Here is a 24,816-nt window from a genome sequence, read left to right as displayed (position 1 = left end):
GAGGAATGTTCCCCTTGCTCCACATTCTCTCCAGCATAAGCTGTCTACAGTGCTTTTGATCTTAGCCATTCTGACAGGTGTAAGATAGTATCTCAGAGTCATTTTGATTTGCATCTCCCTGTTAATTAAAGATGCTGAGCAATTCCTTAAATGTCTTTTGGCCATCTAACATTCTTCCTTTGAGAATTCTCTGTTTAGCTGTACAGCCCACTTTTTAATTGGAATGTTTGTTATTTTGATGTCTAGTTTCTCGAGTTCTTTATATATTTTGGAGATCAGCCCTTTGTCAGATGTGGGGTTGGTGAAGATCTTTTCCCATTCTGTAGGCTGTCATTTTGTCTTATTTATTGTGTCTTTTGCCTTACAGAAGCTTCTTAGTTTCAGGAGGTCCCATTTATTGATCGTTTCTCTCAGTGTCTGTGCTACTGGTGTTATATTTAGGAAGTGGTCTCCTGTGCCAATGTGTTCAAGACTGCTTCCTACTTTCTCTTCTATCAGCATCAGTGTAACTGGATTTATGTTGAGGTCTTTGATCCACTTGGACTTGAGATTTGTGCATGGTGATAGATATGGATCTATTTGCAATCTTCTACATGTTGACATCCAGTTATGCCAGCACCATTTTTGAGGATGCTTTTCTTTTTCTATTGTACAGTTTTGGCTTCTTTGTCAAAAATCAGGTGTTCATAGGTGTGTGGGTTAATGTCAGCATCTTTAATTTGATTCCATTGGTCCACATGTCGGTTTTTATGCCAATACTAAGATTTCTTTTAATGGTTTTTCGAGACAGGGTTTCTCTGTGTAGCTTTGTGCCTTTCCTCGCTCTGTAGACAATGCTGGCCTTGAACTCACAAAGATCCACCTGGGTCTGCCTCTACTATAGCTCTATAGTAGAGCTTTATGTCAGGGATGTTGATGCCTCCAGAGGTGGCTTTGTTGTACAGGATTCTTTTAGCTTTCTTAGGTTTTCTGTTTTTCCAAATGAAGTTGAGTATTGTTCTTTCCAGGTCTGTGAAGAATTGTGTTGGGATTTTAATGGGGATTACATTGAATCTGTAGATTGCTTTTGGCAAGATTGCCATTTTCACTATGTTAATCCTACCTATCCATGAGCATGGGAGATCTTTCCATTTTCTGATAACTTCTTCAATTTCTTTCTTCAGACTTAAAGTTCTTATCATACAGATCTTTCACTTGCTTAGTTAGAGTTACCCCAAGATATTTTATATTATTTGTGGCTATTGTAAAGGGTGATGTTTCTCTGATTTCTTTTTCAGCCCTTTTATCATTTGTATATAGGAGAGCTACTGATTTTTTTTTTGCATTGATCTTGTGTCCTGCCACATTACTAAAGATGTTCAGGAGCTGTAGGAGTTCCCTTGTAGAATTTTTGGGGTCATTTATGTATACTATCATATCATCTGCAAATAGTGAAAGTTTGACCTGTTCCTTTCCAATTTTTATCTGGCAATGGGACTCTTTTTTGGGAGTCCAGTCTATGTGGTATTGTTTAAGCTTCTTATATCTTCATAGTCATTTCCTTCTTTAGGTTGGCAAAGTTTTCTTCTATGATTTTGTTGAATATATTATCTGTGCCTTTGAACTGGTATTCTCCTTCTTCTTTCCCTATTATTCTTAGATTTGGTCTTTTTATGGTGTCTTAGATTTCTTGGATGTTTTGTGCTATGACATTGTTTGTTTTAATGTTCTCTTTGACTGTTGAATCTATTCCTTCTATTGTATCTTCAACACTCAAGATTCTCTCTTCCATCCTGTTGGTTATGCTTGCATTGATAGTTCCTGTTTGTTTACCTAGATTTTCCGTTTCCAGTATTTCCTCAGTTTGTGTTTTCTTTATTGCCTCTATTTCAATTTTCAAGTCTTGAACTGTTTCCTTCACCTGTTTGATTGCTTTTTCTTGGTTTTCTTTAAGGGATTTATTGATTTCTTCCAATTTTTTGTTTGTCTTTTCCTCCACTTCTGTAAGGGAATTTTTAATTTCTTCTTTAAAGGCCTCTATCATCTTCATAGAGTTATTTTTCAAGTGATTTTTTTCTGCTTTTTCTATGTTGAGATGTTCAGGTCTTGTTGTTGTAGGACCTCTAGGTTCTGATGGTGCCATTGCTTTTTATGTTGCTGAATGTATTCTTGCCTTTACCCATCTCTTCCTTCAATTGGTGTATGTGGTGTCAGTGCCTCAGGGGGCCACTCTTTGTGGGATTAATGCAGGTGGTGTCTGTCCCTTAGGGAGCTGCTGAGGTCATGGGGGAGGGGTGGATTGAGTGTTCAGAGTGGGACTTGTAGATTACAGGGTGGGATGTGGGGGGTGGTAGATTGGCCTGCCCATAGGAGCTTTGCCTGCTGGCCAGCTACTGGGGTTGCAATGTTTGGGGGTGTTTGATGAGGTGTGGCTGGCCTACGGTCTAGAGGCTGGGTTGTCCAGCTGGGAGAACAGTCACTCATCTCTAGGTCCAGTAGGTACTGGTAGTGTCTTGTCTCAGGGAACTGCCATGGTCACAGGGAATGGGTGCATTTGGGGGGTGGAGTGGGACCCACAAAGAATTCTGGGAAGTGGAAGGCTGAGTCAGAGGGACACTGCCAGCTACCGCCATGACAAGCAGCATGTAAAGATGCCGGTAAGGCATGAGCCACGTGGCAAAGTATAGATTTATAGAAATGGGTTAATTTAAGATATAAAAACAGTTAACAAGAAGCTTTTGTCCATGAGTTTGTAGGTGCAAACAAGAAGCCTGAGCCATTAGGTCAAACAGTTTAAATAATATAAGCATCTGTGTGTTTATTTTATAAGTGGGCTGTTGGACTGCCAGGGCTTGGCGGGATCCAAAGAAAAAACTCTCCAGCTACAGACAGTCTTGTCTTGTTCCTGATTTTGGTGGAATTGCTTTCAGTTTCTCTCCATTTAATTTGATGTTGGCTGTTGGCTTGCTGTAAATTGCCTTTATTATGTTTAGGTATGTTCCTTGTATTTCTGATCTCTCTAAGACCTTTATCAGGAAGGGGTGTTGGATTTTGTCAAAGGCTTTTTCAGCATCTATTGAGATGATCATGTGGTTTTTTTTCTTTCAGTTTGTTTTTTATATTGTGTTTTACATTGACAGATTTTTCATATGCTGAGCTGTCCTTGCATCCCTTGGATGAAGCCTACTGGATCATGGTGGATAATTGTTTTGATGTGTTCTTGGATTCGGTTTGCCAATATTTTATTCAGTATTTTTTGTTTGTTTGTTTGTTTTTCAAGACAGGGTTTCTCTGTGTAGCTTTGTGCCTTTCCTGGGACTCACTCTGTAGTCCAGGCTGGCCTTGAATTCAGAGATCTGCCTGCCTCTGCCTCTCGAGTGCTGGGATTAAAGGTGTGCACCACCACCGCCCAGTCTTATTCAGTATTTTTGTGTCAATGTTCATGAGGGGGATTGGTCTGTAATTCTCTTTCTTTGTTGCATCTTTGTGTTTTGGTATCAGGGTAACTATAGCCTCATAAAAAGAGTTTGGTAATGTTCCTTCTGTTTTTATTGTGTGGAACAATTTGGAGAGTATTGGTATTAACTTTTCTTTGAAAATCTGGTAGAATTCTGTGCTGAAACCATCTGGTCCTGGGCTTTTTTTGGTTGGGAGACTTTTAATGACTGTTTCTATTTCCTTAGGGATTATTAGTCTATCTAAATTGTTTACCTGGTCTTGATTTAACTTTGGTATGTGGTACCTATCCAGAAAATTGTCCATTTCTTTTAGATTTTCCAATTTTGACTTCATCTTGTTGGATTTTCCCTGTCATAAATATGTAATGTCCTTCCCGATCCCTTTTGATTGATTTTACTTTGAAGTCTATTTTATTAGATATTAGGATAGCGACACCAGCTTGCTTCTTAATTCTATTTGATTGGAACATCTTTTCCCAGCTTATTACTCTGAGGTAGTGCCTGTCTTTAAAGTTGAGGTGTGTTTCTTGTATACAGAAGAAGGATAGGTCCTATTTTCATATCCATTCTGTTAGCCTGTGTCTTTTTATAGGTGAGTTGAGACCATCGATATTAATGGATATTAATGACAAGTGATTGTTAATTTCTGTTATTTTCTTGTTGGTAGTATTGTGTATTTCTCTTCTTTGGTATTTGTTGGTGTGGGATTATCTATTGCCTGAATTTTCATGGGTGTATCTGACTTCCTTAGGTTGGATTTTTTCCTTCTAGTGCTTTCTGTAGGGCTCGATTTGTGGATAGGTATTGTTTAAATCTGGTTTTATCATGGGATATTTTGTTTACTCCATCTATGGTGATTGAAAGTTTTGCTGGGTATAATAATTTGGGTTGGCATCCATGGTCTCTTAGTGTCTGCATAATGTTTGTCCAGGACCTTCTGGCTTTCAAATTCTCTATAGAGAAGTTGGGTGTTATTCTGATGGGTCTGTCTTTATAAGTCAGTTGGCCTTTTTACTTTGCTACTCTTAATATTCTTTATTTTGTATGTTTAGTTGTTTGATTATTATGTGGTGGGAGGACTTTTTTTTGGGGTCCAGTCTATTTGGTGTTCTGTAAGCTTCTTATATCTTCATAGGTATTTCCTTCTTTAAGTTAGGAAAGTTTTCTTCCATGACTTTGTTGAATATATTTTCTGTGCCTTTGAATTGGTATTCTTCTGCTTCTTCTATCCCTATTATTCTTAGGTGTGGCTTTTTCATGATCTCCCAGATTTCCTGGACATTTTGTGTTATGACTCTTTTTGCTTTGGTGTTTTCTTTGACTGATGAATCTATTTCCTCTATTGTATCCTCTACACCAAAGATTCTCTCTTCCATCTCTTGTATTCTGTTGGTTATACTTGCATCTGTGTTTCCTGTTTGTTTACTCAGATTTTCTATTTCTAGCATTCCATTTGTTTGTGTCTTCTTCATTGTTTCTATTTCAATTTTCAGGTCTTGAACTGTTTCCTTCATGTGTTTAATTGCTTTTTCATGGTTTTCTTGGCTTTCTTGAAGGGATTTATTAATTTTTTCTATTTTTTTGTTTGTCTTGTCCTCAATTTCTTTATTGATTTCTTCCAATTTTTTGTTTGTCTTTTCCTCGATTTCTTTAAGGGAATTTTTCATTTCCTCTTTAAAGGCCTCTAGCATCTTCATGAAGTTATTTTTAAGGTCACTTTCTTCTGCTTCTTCTACATTGTGATGTTCAGGTCTTGTGGTTGTAGAAGAGCTAGGTTCTGGTGATGTCATGTTGCTCTTCATGATGTTGTATGTATTTTTGCACTGATGTGTACCCATGTCTTCCTCTGATAGGTGCAAGAGGTGCCTTTGTCTGAGTGAGCTGCACTCCTCGCCCTCTGCCACCCCCCCCACACCCAGTCCACTCAGGTAGATCTCATCCACTTCTCCTTCATAGGGTCATCCATGTGTACCTCCTAGGGTCTTTCCCTGTTAGGTATCCTCTCTGGAGTTGTGGGTTGCAATCTGGTCATCCCTTCCCTCACATTTAGTATCCACTTATGAGTGAGTACATACTATGTTTGTCCTTCTGAGTCTGCATTACCTCATTCAAGATGGTATTTTCTAGTTCCATCCATTTGCCTGCAAATTTCATGATATCATTGTTTTTCACTGCTGAATAGTACTCCATTGTGTATATGTGCCATATTTTCTTTATCCATTCTTCAGTTGAGGGGCATCTAGGTTGTTTCCAGGTTCTTGCTATCACAAATAATGCTGATATGAACATAGTTGAGCATGTGTCCTTGTGGTAAGATTGAGCATTCCTTGGGTGTATGCCCAATATACCCAAGTGGTATAACTGGGTCTTGAGGAAGACTTTTTCCCAATTTTCTGAGAAACCGCCATACTGATTTCCAGAGTGGATGTACAAATTTGCATTCCTACCAACAGTGAATGAGTGTTCCCCTTGCTCCACATCCTCTCCAACACAATCTGTCTTCAGTGTTTTTGGTCTTAGCCATTCTGACAGGTGTAAGATGGTATCTTAGAGTTGTTTTGATTTGCATTTCCCTGATGATTAAGGATGTTGAGCAATTCCTTAAATGCCTTTCAGCCATTTGAGATTCTTCTGTTGAGAATTCTCTGTTTAGCTCTGTAGCCCATTTTTTAATTAGATTGTTCAATATTTTGATGTCTTGCTTTTTGAGTTCTTTATATATTTTGGAGATCAGCCCTTTTCTCAGATGTGCGGATGGTGAAGATCTTTTCCCATTCTGTAGGCTGTCATTTAGTCTTATTGACCATGTCCTTTGCTCTACAAAAGTTTCTCAGTTTCAGGAGGTCCCATTTATTAATTGTGGCTCTCAGTGTCTGTGCTACTGGTGTTATATTTAGGAAGTGGTCTCCTGTGCCAATTCGTTCCAGACTACTTCCTTCTTTTTCTTCTATCAAGTTCAGTGTAACTGGATTTATGTTGAAGTCTTTGATCCACTTGGACTTGAGGTTTGTGCATGGCAACAGATATGGATCTATTTGCAATTTTCTGCATGTTGACATCCAGTTATGCCAGCACCATTTGTTGAAGATGCTTTCTTTTTTCCATGTAACAGTTTTGGCTTCTTTGTCAAAAATCTTACGTTCATAGGTATGTGGATTAATGTCTTCAATTCGATTCCATTGGTCCACATGTCGGTTTTTATGCCACTACCAAGCTATTTTTATTACTATAGCTCTATAGTAGAGCTTGAGGTCATGGATCATGATGGCTCCAGAGGTTGCTTTATTTTACAGAATTCTTTTAGCTATCCTAGGTTTTTCATTTTTCCATATAAAGTTGAGTATTGTTCTTTCCAAGTCTGTGAAGAATTGTGTTGGGATTTTGATGGGGATTGCATTGAATCTGTAGATTGCTTTTGGTAAGATTGCCATTTTTACTATGTTAATCCTACCTATCCATGAGCATGGAAGGACCTTCCATTTTCTGATATCTTCTCAATTTCTTTTTTCAGAGAATTAAAGTTCTTATCATACAGGTCCTTCACTTGCTTAGTTAGAGTTACCCCAAGATATTTTATATTATTTGTGGCTATTTTAAAGGGTGATGGTTCTTTGATTTCTTTCTCAGCCCCTTTTTCATTTGTATATAGGAGGGCTACTGATTTTTTTGAGTTAATCTTGTATCCTGCCACCTTACTGAAGGAGTTTATCAGTTGTAGGAGTTTCCTGGTAGAATTTTTGGGGTCACTTATGTATACTATTATATCATCTGCAAATAATGACAGTTTGACTTCTTCCTTTCCAATTTGTATCCCTTTGATCTCCTTTTGTTGTCTTATTGCTCTAGCTAGAACTTCCAGTACTATATTGAATAAGTATGGGGAGAGTGGACAGCCTTGTCTTGTTCCTGATTTTAGTGGAATCATTTTGAGTTTATCTTCATTTAATTTGATGTTCACTGTCAGCTTGCTGTAAATTGCCTTTATTATGTTTAGGTATGTTCCTTGTATTCCTGATCTGTCTAAGATCTTTATCATGAAGGGGTATTGGATTTTCTCAAAGGCTTTTTCAGCATCCAATGACATGATCATGTGTTTTTTTTCTTTCAGTTTGTTTATATGGTGTATTACACTGACAGATTTTCGTATGTTGTACCATCCTTGCATCCCTGGAATGAAGCCTACTTGGTCATGGTGGATAATTTTCTTTATGTGTTCCTCGATTCCATTAGCCAGTATTTTATTGAGTATTTTTGCATCAATGTTCATGAGGGAGATTGGTCTGTAATTCTCTTTCTTTGTTGCATCTTTGTGTGGTTTGAGTATCAGGGTAACTATAGCCTCATAAAAAGAATTTGGTAATGTTCCTTCTGTTTCTATGGTGTGGAACAATTTAGAGAGTATTGGTTTTAGCTCTTCTTTGAAAATCTGGTAGAATTCTGTGCTGAAACCATCTGGTCCTGGGCTTTTTTTGGTTGGGAGACTTTTAATGACTGATTCTATTTCCTTAGGGGTTATTGGACTATTTAAATAGTTTATCTGGTCTTGATTTAACTTAGGTATGTGGTACCTATCCAGAAAGTTATCCATTTTTTTTTAGGTTTTCCAGTTTTGTAGAGTAGAGGTTTTTGAAGTATGACCTGATGATTCTCTGGATTTCCTCATTGTCTGTTATGTTTCCCTTTTCATTTCTGATTTTGTTAATTTGGATGCACTCTCTCTGCTTTTTGGTTAATTTGGATAAGGGCTTATCTATCTTGTTGATTTTCTTAAAGAATCAACTCTTTGTTTCATTGATTCTTTGAACTGTTCTCTTTGTTTCTATTTTATTGATTTCAGCTCTCAATTTAATTATTTTCTGGCATCTGTTTCTCCTGGGTGAATTTGCTTCTTGTTCTAGAGCTTTCAGTTGTGCTGTTAAGTCACTAGTGTAAGATTTCTCCAACTTCTTTATGTGGGCATTTAGAGCTATAAATTTTCCTCTTAGCGCTGCTTTAATGGTGTCCCATTAGTTTGGGTATGTTGTACATTTGTTTTCATTGAATTCTAGGAAGTTTTTAATTTCTTTATTTCTTTCTTGACCCATTGGTATTCAATTGGGCATTATTCAGTTTCTATGAGATAGTAGGTTTTCTGTAATTTTTGTTGTTGTTGAAATCTAACTTTAAGCCATGGTGGTATGATAAGACACAGGAGGTTATTTCAATTTTTTTTTTTTTGTATCTGTGAGATTTGCTTTGTGACCAAGCATGTGGTCGATTTTGGAGAAGGTTCCATGGTCTGCTGATAAAGAAGGTATATTCTTTTGTGTTAGGGTGGAATATTCTGTAGCTATGTATTAAGTCCATTTGAGCCATAATGTCTATTAATTCCCTTATTTCTCTGTTAAGTTTCTGTCTGGCAGACCTGTCCATTTATGAGAGTGGGTGTTGAAGTCTCCCACTACTAGTGTATGGGGTTTGATGTGCGATTTAAGCTTTAGTAATGTTTCTTTTATGAATGTTGGTGCCCTTGTATTTGGGGCATAAATATTCAGAATTGAGACTTCATCTTGTCAGATTTTCCTTGTGATAAATATGTAGTGTCCTTCTTGATCTCTGTCAATTGATTTTAGTTTGAAGTCTATTTTATTAGATATTAGGATAGTTACACCAGCTTGCTTCTTAAATCCATTTGATTGGAAAGTCTTTTCCCAGCCTTTTATTCTGAAGTGGTGTCTGTCTTTGAAGTTGAGGTGTGTTTCTTGTATGCAGCAAATGGATGGATCTTGTTTTCGTATCCATTCTGTTAGCCTGTGTCTTTTATAGGTGAATTGAGACCATTGATATTGATGGATATTAATGACCAGTTTTTGTTAATTCCTGTTTTTTTTGGTGGTCGTGCTGTATGTTTCCCTTCTTTGTTATTTGTTGGTATGGGACTATCTATTGCCTGTGTTTTCATGGGTGTATCTCACTTGCTTAGGTTGGATTTTTCCTTCAAGTGCTTTCTGTAGGGCTGGATTTGTGGAGAGATATTGTTTAAATCTGGTTTTATAATGGAATATTTTGTTTACTCTCTCTGTGTTGATTGAGAGTTTCACTGAGTATAATAGTCTGGGTTGGCATCCATGGTCTCTTAGTATCTGCATAATGTCTGTCCAGGACTTTCTGGCTTTTAGAGTCTCCATTGAGAAGTAAGGTGTTATTCTTATAGGTCTGCCTTTATATGTTACTTGGCCTTTTTCCTTTGCAGCTCTTAATATTTTTTCTTTATTCTGTATGTTTAGTGGTTTGATTATTATGTGGTGAGGGGACTTTTTTTTTTCAATCCAGTCTATTTGGTGTTCTGTAACCTTCTTGTATTTTTATAGGAATTTCCTTCTTTAGGTTGGGAAAGTTTTCTTCTGCCATTTTGTTGAATATATTTTCTGTGCCTTTGAGTTGGTTTTCTTCTCCTTCTTCTATCCCTATTATTCTTAGGTTTGGTCTTTTCATAGTGTCCCAAATTTCGTGGACATTCTGGGTCATGACTTTTTTGTCTTTGTGTTTTCTTTGACTGATGAATCTATTTCTTCTACTGTATCTTCAACGCCAGCGATCTGCTCGTCCATCTCTTGCATTCTGTTGGTTATACTAGCATGTGTAGTTCCTGTTCATTTACTCAGATTTTCCACTTCCAGAATTACCTGAGTTTGTGTCTTCTTTATTGACTCCATTTCAGTTTTGAAATCTTGAACTGTTTCCCTCACTTGTTTAATTGCTTTCTCTTGGCTTTCATGGGATTTACTGATTTCTTCCCAGTTTTGGTTTGACTTTTCCTCGATTTCTTTAAGGCAATTTTTCATTTCCTCTTTTATGATCTCTAATATCTTCTTAAAGTCATTTTATGGTAAATATCTTCTGTTTCTTCTGTGTTGGGATGTTCAGATCTTGCTGATATAGGTTCTGATGGAGCCATATTGGTTTTTATGTTGTTGACTGTATTTTTGCACTGGCATCTACCCATCTCTTTCTTCACTTGGTGCAAGCACTGTCTGTGTCTGAGGGAGCCTCTCTTGGTCTGATCGATGCTCTTGGTTCAGTGGGAGCTCTTAGTCTAGTCAATGCTGATGGACTTTTTCCCTTAGGGAGTAGTTCTTAGTCTAACTGGTGCTAGTGGACTCTGTCTCAGGGAGTAGCTGTAGTCTTAGCATGTGGTAGATGGTGGTAGTCTGACCTGTCTGCAGGAGGTCTGCCTGCCAACTAGCCTCTTAGTCCAGTTGGATGCTGGCAGGCTCTGTCTCAGGGAACAGTTGCAGTCTTGGAGGGTGGGTGGGATTTGAAGGAGGTGGGGCTTGGGTTACAGGGTCTGATGGGGGATGGTGGTAGTTGGTCCTGTGTGCAGGAGGTCTGCCTGCCAACTGGCCTGAAACTGGAACTGCAGTGGGTGGTGGTGTAGGGGTGCAGGGTTGTGCCCCTGGGCCCAAAGCCTAGGGGCTGGGGTATTCAAGTATGAGAATAAAGACTCACCTCTTAGTCCACTTGGGTGCTGGCAGGGACTAAGTGTATTTTTAATCTTAGCCTTAGTAAAAGATGTCTGCCAGCCATGTGGCCATCTGCATCATGATGAGGTCACCAGTCAAGATGGAGGAGAGCCATGTGGTTGCTGCTCAAAACATGCTTTCCCCCCTTTCCAAATAGGTAAATCATAAGGAAGAGAGAAGGAAGAAAGTGGAGATTTTTTTTCTTGTTTCCCCAATTGTCTGGCCCAAGAAATACTGAGGCTAGTCTCACAACCAGGTCCATGGTCAAAGGCAGGTGCATCTGCCAGAGACCCCAGTGGCAGTATGGGATGGAAAGCAAAGCCACTGGTGAAGGAGAAAGCAGACTTGTTACAGTGGGAAGGAACAGCTCTGCTGTGAGTGGAGGCAAGTAAGTGGGTACACTTGGTGGGCCCTGCCAAGGTATGTCACCAAGTAAACACCCTGAACACAGCAGAATTAGTGGAAGAGGTTTGAGGGAGGAGGAAAGGAAAAGAGTGAAAGACAGAGTCAGAGTGAGGGCTTGGGAGGGGCAGACCCTGATCACTCACCTTAGCCATAAATATAAAAATGTAGCACAGGCACAGTTCCCATGGATAAGAGGGGAAAAAGGACTCACTACTGCCTGTAGCCATGGACATCCCCAGGGATAAAGGGAGGACAAACAAGGACCAAGCAGGCAAAGAGAGCAATCATCACACTCAACGGGGGTTGGCTTAACCAGAGGAGTCTCAGCACCTCATACTAGGATTTTTGAGGAGGCCAGCAAGAATGAAAACCAAGCTCTGAGAGCTGGGCAGGTCCCCAAGGGGAGGGTCAGAATACTAACAAAGTCTCCATGTCATTATTTGGGAACTGGCTGGTGGGACAGAGAATGACTTGTTACAATGAGATAACTGCAGAGGCGTCACTTGGAGTGACCAGTGCTTTGGGTACATCACATACCTTTCCAGAATACTTTTTGGGGTCCAGTTTCTGTTGACTGCAGTAACCATCTTGACAGCACCTCCTTCTTCTCTCACCTCATCTCTATAATTGATATGACAAAACAGTCTGTCCAAAAGCAACTTAAAGAGGAAAGGATTTATTTGCCTTACATATCTAGGTCACAGTCCAATACTGAGGGTGGTCATGGCAGGAACTCCAACAGGAGGTTGAAGCAGAAATCATGGAGGAATGCTGCTTGCTGTATCACTCACAGGCTCTCCCTTAGCTAGAGTTCTTATACAACACAGGGTCACACACTTAGGGACGGTATTGCCCACAGTAGGCTGGGCCCTCCTCCACTAATTGATAGTCAAGACAATCCCCTACAGATATGCCCATAGGCCAAAGTGATCTAGGCAATTTCTCAATTGAAGCATTCCTCTCAGATGCCTCTAGTCTGTGTCAAACTGACAATTAAATTAAAGTTAACTAGGACCATGTCCCAGGCCCTTGTCTGGCACTATTGAAAAAGAGATATCTTTTACCCTGGGAAGCTGAGCTGGTCAAAATGGAGACAAATGCTTCCCAGGATCAATTGGAAAGAAATCCCAACTAAGATAAAAATGTAGTTGAGCTAGGCATGGTGGTTCACATCTGTGATTCCAGCCCTAGGGAGTCTGAGGGAGGAGGATCATGAGTTCTAGGCCAGGCTGGGATACAGAGAAAGAGATTGTCTTAAAAAGCAAAGCAAAACAAAAATAAATAAAATAAAATAAAATAAAAGGAAAATATAATTAAGACATAGAAAGGTAGATTCCTAACTTTTCCATTAAAATTTCCTTAGAATTATGGCTGCTTCTATCATTTTCACTTATATGAATGAACTCTTATACTACTGTTTTTAAAGCAATTTAAAAGGTCAATTTTGAGTTTGTTTTTGGTACTTCCATCTGGCTGATCCATCCTCAGTCTCGACAGTGTTCTGATCAGGAGGAGGGATGTGCTCTCCTGGCTGAGGCTTTGCACTTGAGTGTATAGTTTCTTCTTAGTAAGTTGGGAAACTATTACCTCCAATCGTTGTTGAGGAATAAACTATGGTGATATTTTATTTGTACTGAAATGTGATTTTATTTGTATGTTAATAAATAAAGTTGCCTGGGGGTCAGAGCTAATAGCAAGCCATAGCCAAGCAGGGTGTTGGTGGCACATGCCTTTAATCCCAGCTCTTGGGAGGCAGAGCTAGGCTGATCTCTGTGTGTTCAAGGATACAGCCAGCATGGAGACACACACCTTTAATCAATACCAACATAGAAGACCTGGAGGTCTGTACAGATGGGCAGTGACAAGGAGGTCATGTGGTTGGATTTACAACCAATGAGAAGGCAGAACAGAAAGTCTTTATAAAGACAAATGCACAGGAAGTAGGTCTCTTGGCTGAAGAGGATAGTTGCAGAGTTAAGGGTAAGGCTCTTAGCTCTGACCTCTTGGGCTTTCATCTTTGCATTGGCTCTGTGTTTCTTATTTAATAAGACAGTTACTTCTACATGAAACATGTTCACACTCATTCATCAGTTTGGATGTTTTCAGCCACAAGTAGCAGAAATTCTAAGTTAAACTGGCTTAAGTAAATGGAAACTTTAATTACAAGTGTGGTGCCATAAGTTTATAATCCCACAGAGGAGACAGCAGTGGGGGGATCATAAGTTTGAGGCCAGTTTGAGATGCATAGTGTGTAAAAAAGAGAAATAATTTATTTCACACAACAGGGAGTTGAGAAGTTAGAGCAGTTTAGAGCTGGCTGATATAATGGTTTGGCTACACCCTGAAAAATTCCACTTCTGTTCTTTTTAGATGTATTTATTTTGTTTTATGTGTATGAGCATTTGTCTGCATGTATGTATGTTGTATGTATATATGTATGTGCACCATGAGTGTGTCTTGTGCCCATAGAGGACAGAAGGGGGTATTAGATCCCTTGGGACTCGAATTAAGGATGGTTGGGAGCTTCCATGTGGGTGTTGGGAGCTGAACAAAGGACTTATGCAAGTGAAAGACCCTAACCCTTCAGGCTCACCCCCCCAAGCCCCAGGAGAATGAGGAACTAAAAAGCTAGTTCCAAGGGCAGACTGACTCAGCCATTACTCAACCACCCTTACCACAATGTATGGAGATTTCTGTTAAGATATGTTGCTCAACTGTGACTAGGATAATTGCAAGTGTTCCAGGAAAGACCACTGTAACCTTTGTGTAACCTTCACTCCCGCCATGATACACCCCCCTTTGAGGTTCTAGGAAAAATGTGCATGTGGACGTGATTGTACCTACCCTGTGATTAGGCCATGATCTTGTGAAATTAGCCCCTAGACATGAACCAATCGGAATGAAATTGTATGGCAATTGTAATCTTACAGCTTTTGTGGTTTTTTCCTTTAAAAGTACCTAGGTGGCGGAAGTAGGGCACGATTCTTGCTCTTAGGAGGAGGGGAGCCCTACTGTACAGCCGCATCAATAAACCTCTTGCTGTTTGCATCAACTGGACCGGAGTCTGGGTTCTTGGGGCGCCCACCTGAGAAGGTAGTACCCTGGGTCTGGGGTCTATCACAAGAACAAGTGCCCTTAACTGTTGAGACATCTTTCCAGTCCCCAAGATTACACTTCCCTCAGTCTTGCTGCCATTTTTTGTCTGTGGTTTCCTTGGGTAGTGGATTTTCTTCATACTAGCTTCTGATTTTGAGGTAGGGGCTGAGCCCCAGTGTTTTACCTACTTTTCCATTGCTGTGAAGAGCCATCATGACCAGGGCAAGGTATAAGAGAAAGCATTTAATTGGAGGCTTGTTTCCAGTTTCAGGAGGTAAGTCAATGATGACCACAGCAAGGAGCATGGCAGCAGCTAGGCAGGCACAGTGCTGGAGTAGTGTCTGAGCACTTACATCTCACCAAAAGCATGAGGTGTAGAGAGAATTGGGAATGGTGTTGGCTTTTAAAGACTCAAAACCCATACCCTGTGACACAACCACTTCACCAAGACCATGCCTCCTAATCCTTCCCAAATAGTTCTGCCAACTGGGGACTAAGTATTGAAAGATATGAGCCTATGGGGGTCATTTTCATTAAAAATATCACCACCAGGGTTCTCGTCCTGATATGACACTCCTTAGAGGAAGACAAGGAACTTATTTACATGCTCTTATTTTATATTTTACTCTTAGAAACAAAGGAACTACTCTATTGCCCTACTGGTTTGTGATAGTCTGGATAAACTAGGTTATATATCAGTAACAAAACATCCTAAAACCTCAGTGACCAAATAAGTCTGTTTTTCTCTGTTGTGTGTAATGGTAGGACAGTAAAGGGGCTGTTTTAGTCCTTTTTCCTGCTGCTATGATAAAATACTCTGTAAGAACTTAAGGCAAAAAAGATTGATTTTGGCTCACAATTCAAGGGGACAGTCCATCACAGTATGAAGCCATGGCAGCAGGAGCTTGAGACAGGTAGTCACACTGCATCTCCAAGCAAGAAATGGAGTGATGAATGCTTGTGCAGCTAGCTTTCTCATTTTTATACAGTCCTGTACCCAAGGCCAGAAAATGGAGCTGCCCACTTTAAGTGTGAGTCTTCCCAATTCAATGAAGCTAATCAATACAATTCTTCACAATCCTTCCCAGAGGTTAAATAATCCCTCACATGCATGACTGCAGGCTCATCTCCTAGAGGATCCCAGACCCTGTCAGGTTGACAATGAACACTAATAATCACAGGGACTCATTCTCCCTCAGGTCACTCAGGGACCCTATGAAGGAACAGTGCCATCTAGAACACTGTCAGTGGATGAGCAGAGGGAACATAGCCCTGGAGAGTCTCCCATTGGCCTCCAAATGCGGCAGTTTTGAAATGACACACATGGTTTCTGCTCATGCATCAGATAGGATGTTATGACCCCACTCAAACACAAAGGGACCAGAAAATTTTGGCTAACAGTGCTAAAAAGTGCTATAGCTGTTCTCATTGTCACGTGTCCATTTTAAACCTAATCCCTGGCAGGCAGTCTAGGATAGCCAGGACTGGTTTACAGCAACATTTGGAAGGTGTGAGTGGTGACTGAGGTAGCATAGAAACCTCCACAGCCTGTGAATGGAGCTGAGATAGTGGGACACTGTGGGAATTCTCTGACAGTCTTATGCCACTAGGAGACTCTGAGTCAGGTTTGCTTTGCCTCTCTTTCCATTCTTCCTTCTTTCATTCCCCCCTCTCTCCTTTTTTCTTTTCTTCTTCTTCTTCTTTTTTAAAAAACAGACTTAATTCACTTTATTTTTCTTGTATAAAAACCCTGGTATGGTAGCCACAGCTGGAGCCTGGGACCTCTGAACAGAGACTCTGGTATGGGTTTTCACAAGATGGTCAGTGAATTCCTGATAAGGAGACTTGGTGAACACAGTCTCTTTCCAGAGATTGGAGGTCAGGTAGCTGTGGTTCTTAGAGACAGCATCAATGGTGGCTTTGGAAAAGTTTCCCAGGGTGGCAGTGCAGACCCTGGTTGACGTGTAGTCATCAATACTGGGCATCATCAGTAGCTGCTTGGGCACAGGGGCAGAGACGATGCCAGTGCATTGCGGGCAGGGATAAGATGCACCAATACAGAGCCACAGTGGCCTGTCACTTTGCACAGAACAGTGTGGGGCTTGCCAATCTTGTTCCCCTAGTAGCCTCTCCACACAGGGACAATGGAGGCTTGGCCAAGATGATGGCCCCTTGATGGCAATAGCTACTTCCTTGGAACACTCAACACCTAGACCAACATGACCATTTGTGGTCCTCAATAGTGACAAGCCTTGAAGCTGATCTGCTGCCCAGCCGGAGTCTGCTTCTGCACTGGCATGAACTTTAGAACCTCATCCTTTAGGGATGCACCCAGGAAAAAATCAATAATCTCAGATTCCTTAATGAGAAGGGAGAACAGGTAGATCTCCTCCAGGGACTTGATCTTCATGTCCTTAGCCAGGCAGCCCAGCTTGGTGGATCCACTCCTTGTCTTTGGTTTTACCTCCACAAGCCCCGAGGCCTCAACCATAGCCACAGTCTCGACCACTGTGCGGTGGGGGGCAAAACAGCTTTACTGTATAACTGCCATGACAGGCTTAGGCCCAGACACAGTTTCTATAACAGGCTTACTGGCAGGTAACACCGGGATCCAGAAAAAGTCATGAGCTGACCCCACCCAGGGAGTGTCTGCATCTAAGGGGAAATACCTGACATTCCAAATATTCCCTATACTTCTAGACAAATGTCAGTCAATCAGGGTCCTGAACTCTGGAAATCCCCTCACCCCAACCTCTGTTATGATAAAAACCCCACCCTGTCTGGGCTCGGGGCTCTCTGCTCTCTGCTGTGATGGACAGGGAGTCCGAGCTTGAAATAAAGGTTCTTTGCTTTTACATATGGGATTTGGTCTCCATGGTGGTCTTTTGGGGGTCCCTGCTATCTGGGCATAACATTTGGGGGCTCATCCCAGGATCCCCCAAGCCCAGAAGGACCACCACCCATAGAGCCTGAATGTTTTCTGTATGTCTGTGTTTATGTTTGTGTTTTCTATGTTTACTTTCACTTGGATATCCTTTTGTAAATGGGCTTTTGGGATATCCTTTTTGTAAGCGAGCCCAAAATTTGTTAGTATCTGCAGAAGCTTCTTTGGATGGGTTTGGATCCCTTTGATTTGTATTTGAATTTGATTTGTATAGATGGAGATGGCATGAGGCCAGTGTCTTCCCTTTTGGTTTTGTCTCCAGGTGCCAGGAGAGCTGTTTTGTCTTGTGAGTTGTAATTTTGTTCTATTCCTGACTTGACTTACAAAAATTGTAGACTCTTATTTTAAATTTTTGAGCTGATCAGCTGACACTGTTTCCCTGGGAAAATTGTTTACCCTTTTGTTGGGTATATGTTCTGCCTATATGAATGTGTGAATGTGTGAGAAATGTGGTCATAAGTATGCATGTTTTATGCCTGGGCTTATGTATGTGTTGTGACTCCAGATAAGAAACTACATGGACAGCCTTTGAGGCCAGATAGCCAGCAGAAGGGACAGAGGATCCCTTTGGATGAACTGGGACAGACTAAGATTACTCCTACCCCCCATTGTTTCCTTGCTCTCTGACCCAGAACACTCGCAGCAGTGGGCAGGAGAGCTCCTGGGGCAGGGACTCCTGGTCACAGTGGAGGAGCGGCCCTCTGCCAAAGGGCCCAGCTGGGGCAGGGAGTCACTTCCAGTCTGCCACTCTCAAGCACTTTAGAATCTGGGGTTAACTGTGGTAAAACATTGTGTCCCCCAATATATTGTACACCCTAATAAACTTTTCTAGGGGTCAGAGAACAGAGCCAGCCACTAAATTAGACATAGAAGCCAAGCAGTGGTGGCACACACCCTTAATCCTAACACCTGAGATCTCATGCCTTTGCTTGGGAAACACACATGCCTTTAATCCCAGGAAGTGATGGCAGGAAGCAGAAAGGTATATAAGGAGTGAGGACAGGAACTAGAGGCTTTTTGAGGCAGTTCAGCTAAGACCCTTTTGGGTGAGGACTCAGAGGCTCTCAGTCTGAGGAAACAGGATCAGCTAAGGAGTTGGTAGGGTGAGGTTGACTATGGCTTGTTCTGTCTCTCTGATCTTTTAGAATTTACCCCAATATCTGGCTCTCACTTTTTTCTATTAATAATACCTTTTAAGATTTGTGCTACAGTTAAAAACAATCTTTTGTCCGCATGCTGCATGCTGTCCTCTCCCATGCTGATGGGTGAAGCTCCCAAGACTACCCTGGGAGCTGCCCATCAAACCTGACTGAGGCTTGACTCCGAGGGAGGAGTCACTGCCTATGGTTACTAAGCTGTGGTGGCTATGTTATAATGCTGTAGGCAGGGCTGCTTTGATCATTGAGATCCAATAGATTATAAATACTTGTCATCATTTAGAGGAGTTGATCACACAATGTTATTGGTTAAAAAAAGAGGAAAAAACCCTACTGCTAGGTTCAGATGCTTTACATTCATATAGTATTGATGCAAATTTAGTTATTCTTGTTATGGTATATGTACATCTTTCTGTTATTGTTTAAAATATTGTAGCCATACAATATATTCTAGACTACTGAGCTGAACCAGAAGAAAGACAAAGTTTCTGTGTTTAAAAAATAACAAAGAAAGCAGGAGACTGGATTAATAAAGAGAAGGAAAGAAAAAGAGGAATTTGTCTGAAGTAAATGTCTGAGGAATCAAAGGTACATAGAAGGTTGTAGAAGGCCAGAGGGGATATGAACTATGTTGTGGTTTCTCATATCTGCAAATACTGAATTTAAAATTTGACTATATTAGGTTAATTCTGGCTGGTTTTCATTTTACAAATAGCTGATGATTTTTCATTGCAAAATATTTATGTTAAAAATGGAGATATATTCATGTGTATATATGTGGACATGTATGTGATGTAGATTTAACTCTTTATGTGTGAATGTAACTACTAGCTTTTAACTCTGTATGTGTATGATACTTGTATCCAACTATGTGTATATGTGCATTTAATTATTGTTTAGAAAAATATGTTTTAAATGCAACCACATGGCTTTTGACAGCCATCTTTTACTAAAGTTATAAAGATCTATTCAGATTAACAAAAGCTAACTTAGAGATTTTATACCTAAGTACTCATGTCTTTGCCAAGTGTTCAACAGCAAGCTTCTAGAAAATTTAAATAGATGGCTACATATGTTTAATAAATAAGTTATTTGATAAATATTAAAGCTGTACCCCAATGCTTTTGTACACAAGAATGTACCTTCCTCTGGCAGCTAAACTTTGTAATTTCAAGTCACCCAGGTAATAGCCACCAGAAACAGATGTTCATTCCTTGTGATGCAGCAAGACCATGACCTAAGCAAAGGGCTTGGGACAGATTCTGACTCCATGAGTCTCAACCCTTTGGGGATTGAAAAACTTTTTACAGGGGTAGCCTAGGACCATCTGTATGTCAGATGTTTGCATTAAGATTCATAACAATTGCAAAACTGCAGTTATTTAATAACATTGGGAAAGTTGAAAACCAGTGGCTTGGAGAATGTTTCTCCTTACTCAAGGTCTATTCAGGCTTAAGAATGTATGTCTAGCCTCTTTGTCTTTGCTAACTTCGTTAAGCTTAAGTTATTTGGATAATCTGAGCCATATAAATGTTTTATATTGATACTAAAAGGAGTTCGATTGAGAAATTTTTTTTAAGGCTCATACTTAACAAAGATAAAACTACAAAGTCTCCTTCCCATGGTCAGACATTAAATAAAGCTCCCATTCCCTCAGGGGCTTGGAGAAAGTTCCTGCTTGATAAAAAGGGAGTCACCCTCCTTATCTCTGGTAAAAGGAACTTATGGCCCTTCCATTAACATATGGCTATTCTGTTTTGGTTTCTCGACTGAACCCATATTTGATACTAGAAGAGATTCAATTCAAAATCATTGTTTTTAAGGCTATTTATTGTAGACTGTTAGAGAACACAAATAAATAGTCATCTTATAAATAAAGATGTTCTTTAATTGTAGTACTGTAAGTACTGATGCAATTAATTACAGGGATAAGCTTTACTTTTACTTATGTTTTCAGGGTTGAGCTTAAAAAAATAAGTAGAAACAAAGTTTATCAATTCAGATATACCTGAAAAGCCCTCATACTTTAGAGATCTGCAGAATATGGCATTCAAAATGTTGATCTAAAAGCTTATTATATCAGACAGACTCCCAGATCCTAGCAGTGACCCAAGGTCTCCAAAGAAGATTACAGGGTACCATGATGTCTGCAGCTGGATTATGGCTATGATGACCACAAGATGATATGCCTCAATGCAACATCTGCTGCCAGGACCTGACCCAGACTGTGGACAAGCAACAGGACACTGGAGATTTGATTTCACCCCTTTTTCCTAGACAAAGTACCATCAGTCTTCCCCATGTCCCTCTTCCACAGGAAAAATTCTCCCCTTATGGGCCTGGTGGCTGAAGAAGATTGATGCTGTTCTGATACTTGTGCCTCCAATGCAATGGAGACCTGGGTATGGGTTGGTCCCTATAGAATTGGAAGCTGTTGGCTTGTACTCACGTATGATTTATGCTTTTTAGATCTCTGAAAGTATTGACAGCTAGGCTAGCTATACTTTTGTCAGCTTGGCAGCATTAGACAACCAGATCCTACCGCAAGAATATAGCCAACTTGTTAGCTCATTTTTAATAAAATGTTCTAAGATATAAAAGTTTGAATAAGTCATAAAGGTTTAAATATAGGTTTGAACAAATCTGAGGTCTGAGGATATGAAAGTCTGCAAGTTTTGAGGATCTAAGAATGTTTTCAGATATATAAAGGTCTGAGGATATGAAAGCGCATAAGCTTTGAGGATCTCAGAAAATGATTTAAGATATAAATGCAAGTTGTGAAGATATCAATGAATAATTAAATTATGAAAAATGTTCTAGTTTGCTGTCCCCTTCTACAATATAAAAGTTCCAAGCTTAACATTTAATAGAGTTCAGATAAGCTGCTAGAGCAGTGATTACTGTTCAGTCACAAGCTCAAGATTTTAGATTTATTTTGGTTGTCATTTAAATGTAAACTAAAAAATGCTTCTTATCATGCCAAAAAAATGTCTGTCCAATTTATACCTGACTATCTGGACAGAAGGAAAATGCACACACTTTTAACCTAAATCTGTAGTTCTTGCCAGGACTCAAAGGTATGAGTCTACTTCTGCTGTTTTACAGATACCCATCACCTGCTTCATCTATGATATGGATTTCAGTACAGATTGATAATATTAACGTAACTGAAACTTTTATGTCATTTTGTAAAATAATTCATATAGGCCTCAGAGGATTAAAAGAGTCATAAAACTTGGATCCACTTCACAGAGGTCGGAAGGACTCCAGATAAGTACAGCTTAAATTTTCCCCACTTGTCTATTCCTAAGGATGGTATTTTTTCTCTTTCCTGGTCTTGGGACTCCTGCCCTTCCCAATTACTAGGACTACAGACCTAAAAGTTCCAATTACGGTCATAAATTTTAACTTCTGTTCCTAGTTTAAAATGGTCTCACCAGGTTTCTTCTTGGCTGACAGACACCTCCAAGCTTCAGTTGCTAACTACACTGCTCTGGATGACTACAAGCTCTGGACTTGCTAAAAGTTGATGTGGACCAGCCCAGCCAATATTATTGTTTCCTGTCTCTACATCTAGGTCAAATATCCACATGTTTCTGACAGATGCTCCATTGCCCAGACTTTCACTAGACTTTCAGCCATTCTAGGGCCCTAACAACAATGCCCCAATGTCAGCTTGAAGCAGTTCCAGAAGAGAATGTCATCCAATGTTCCCTGCTCAAAATAAGTTGAAATGCTGGTTCAAAAGGAAACTCTCTGGCATAGGGGACAAAATGGCTAACTATAATGTCCATTGACACACCAGGAAAATAGGTTCAGAGTTGTCAATTGATAAATTTATTAACTAAAATGGTTCTTCAAAAGACAAGATGCTTGACCTTCTTTGTACAGAACCAAAGAGGTATTATATGGCCTTAAAATTATTATTCAAGATTATAATCTGGTTATACTCAAAGATCAGAACTACAGGGCCTTAAGAATGGCATTAGATACAGATGTTGCTGACTTAGAAAAATCTGTTAGCTAATGGTTTTTAGGTCCCAATACCCTTGAACCCCTGGGCAGATAGGACTCATGATTGAGTCCTGTCATTGGTACTTGTGAAGGGGTGTGTGTTGGGGGGCAAAAAAGCTTGACCACACAACTGCCATGACAGGCTTAGAGGTCCAGACACAGCTTCTATAACAGGCTTACTGGCAGGTAACACCGGGATCCAGAGAAAGCCATGAGCTGACCCCACCCAGGGAGGGCCTGCATCTAAGGGGAAATACCTGATGTTCTAAACATTGCCTATACCTCTAGACAAATCTTAGCCAATCAGGGTCCTGAACTCTGGAAATCCCCTCACCCCAACTTCTGCTATGATTAAAAACCCCACCCTGCCTGAGCTCAGGGGTCTCTGCTCTCACCACTGTGTTGGACAGAGTCCAAGCTCTGAGCTCGAAATAAAGACTTTTTGCTTTTATATATGGGATTTGGTCTCCATTGGTGGTCTTTTGGAGGTCTCTGTAATCTGGGCATAACAATCACGACTGCATAATCCTGGGCCCCTGGGTCCTCTGGGCCTTCCCCCTGCACTGATGTCGTCCACCATTTGGTATTTTCCCAAAGAAGAAGCTCTCCTTAATCTTTTTTTTTTTTTTTTTCGAGACAGGGTTTCTCTGTGTAGCTTTAGTGCCTGTCCTGGATCTCACTCTGTAGGCTATGCTAGTCTTGAACTCACAGAGATCCACCTGGCTCTGCCTCCTGAGTGCTGGGATTAAAGCATGCACTACCACCACCTGGCTTTTCTTTTCTTTTTCTTTTTTTGTTTGTTTTTTGAGACAGGGTTTGTAACAGTAGAACAGGCTGTCCTCTAACCCACAGAGATTGGCCTACCTCTGCCTCCTAAGTGCTCGGATTAAAGGCGTGCACAAACACTGCCTGGCCCCACTCTGATACTGTATCACATAGTCAATCTCATTTCTTTAAAAATGTGTTGTTGTCTCTGCTAACTTTTTTAAAAGTTTATTATTTGTGTTTTGCATGTATGGCTGCATGCATTTATGTGTGCCATGTACATAGAGGTCAGAAAAGGGTGTCAGATCTCCTGGTACTGGAATTACATACAGTTGTAACCCACTCAGCATGGGTGTTGAAAACTGAACTTGGATCTAGTTGGGACCAGAGCAAGTTTTCTTAACCATGGAGTGATCTCTCCAGCTTCTACCTCTGTTATCTTAATGACAAGACATGGTGAAGTCATGATACCTAGTTTGGAGGCATTAGCCCATGGCACTCTCACTTCAAGGCATGCTGAGACAGACACAACCTGGTTGGGTGGTCAGTGAAACTTCTGTAAAGGACAGGTTGGCCAATTGATAGCACCTGAAGTGACCCACTAGTGCCTGATCACACCAGCTTTGTGGACTTTCTCCAAACACCTACACAGAGCTAGCCTCTGTGCTAAGCCCTAAGACTCTTGTAGATTCTCAGAGTTCAAGTCTATAACATATCATGGACGGTCATGACACATCTAAAACCCTGCTATCTGGGCTTTGGTTGGAGGGGCCTCTGGTCTTGTATATGCCCCCAGTGTGTGGCTGTGGTTATCTTGGGACTTAGGGGACACTCTTAGGATGGCAAGGCACAACTGTTCTCAGAAAAAAAGAATAAAATCAGAAAATTTAATGAGTACTTACTTGGGCTTGACCCTGTTCCTTCCTCTTTGTCATAGTCTTCCTCTCCTTCTTCTGTGCTGGGGGTGGAACCCATAATCTTGCCACATTCCTGCCTTTGGTTTTCAGAAATAGCATCTCACTATGTAGCCCAGGCTGGCCTTGAATGCATGCTCTTCCTGTCTCAGTCTGTCAAGCTTTGGGATTACAAGCATGCCCCACACCACAGGCTCACAGAGGTGAATGGTTTATGAAAGCTGTGTTAATTGAAAGAATGTAGATGTTAGGGTCCATGCCCCAGCAATTTTAATTTTGGAGATGCAGTAATGCCTGGAATTTGGCATTGTTCTGGGCACTCCCCAGTGATTCCAACTACAGGTTTGAGCTGGACACGGGTTCTTCCTGAGAGGCCAGCCCCACACTTTCCTGTGAGCACCATATGAGAATAGGGGGGTGGAGTGGGACAGTTGCTGCAAGGCCCACCCTTCGCCCATGGATGAGAATAGATTGGCCATCAAATGTCAGTTTCCAAGAGAAAGGGACAGGTGAGTCAGAGGGGATGGCAAGGGCTCCCTAAAATGTGACACCCAGCATCCATTCCTCTGAGGCACTGACAGA

General features: G+C 40.6%; 1 pseudogene; it reads right to left on the bottom strand.

Moving 5' to 3' along the window:
• The window catches only part of LOC131926070 (small ribosomal subunit protein uS5-like), a 55,437-nt pseudogene extending 31,142 nt beyond the window's left edge, over positions 1-24,295 (bottom strand).
• Between the last annotated feature and the right edge of the window lie 521 nt (positions 24,296-24,816).

Source organism: Peromyscus eremicus, chromosome 1 (assembly GCF_949786415.1).
Source record: "Peromyscus eremicus chromosome 1, PerEre_H2_v1, whole genome shotgun sequence".
Lineage (NCBI taxonomy): Eukaryota > Metazoa > Chordata > Mammalia > Rodentia > Cricetidae > Peromyscus > Peromyscus eremicus.
This window is presented reverse-complemented; position numbering and strand designations above follow the sequence as displayed.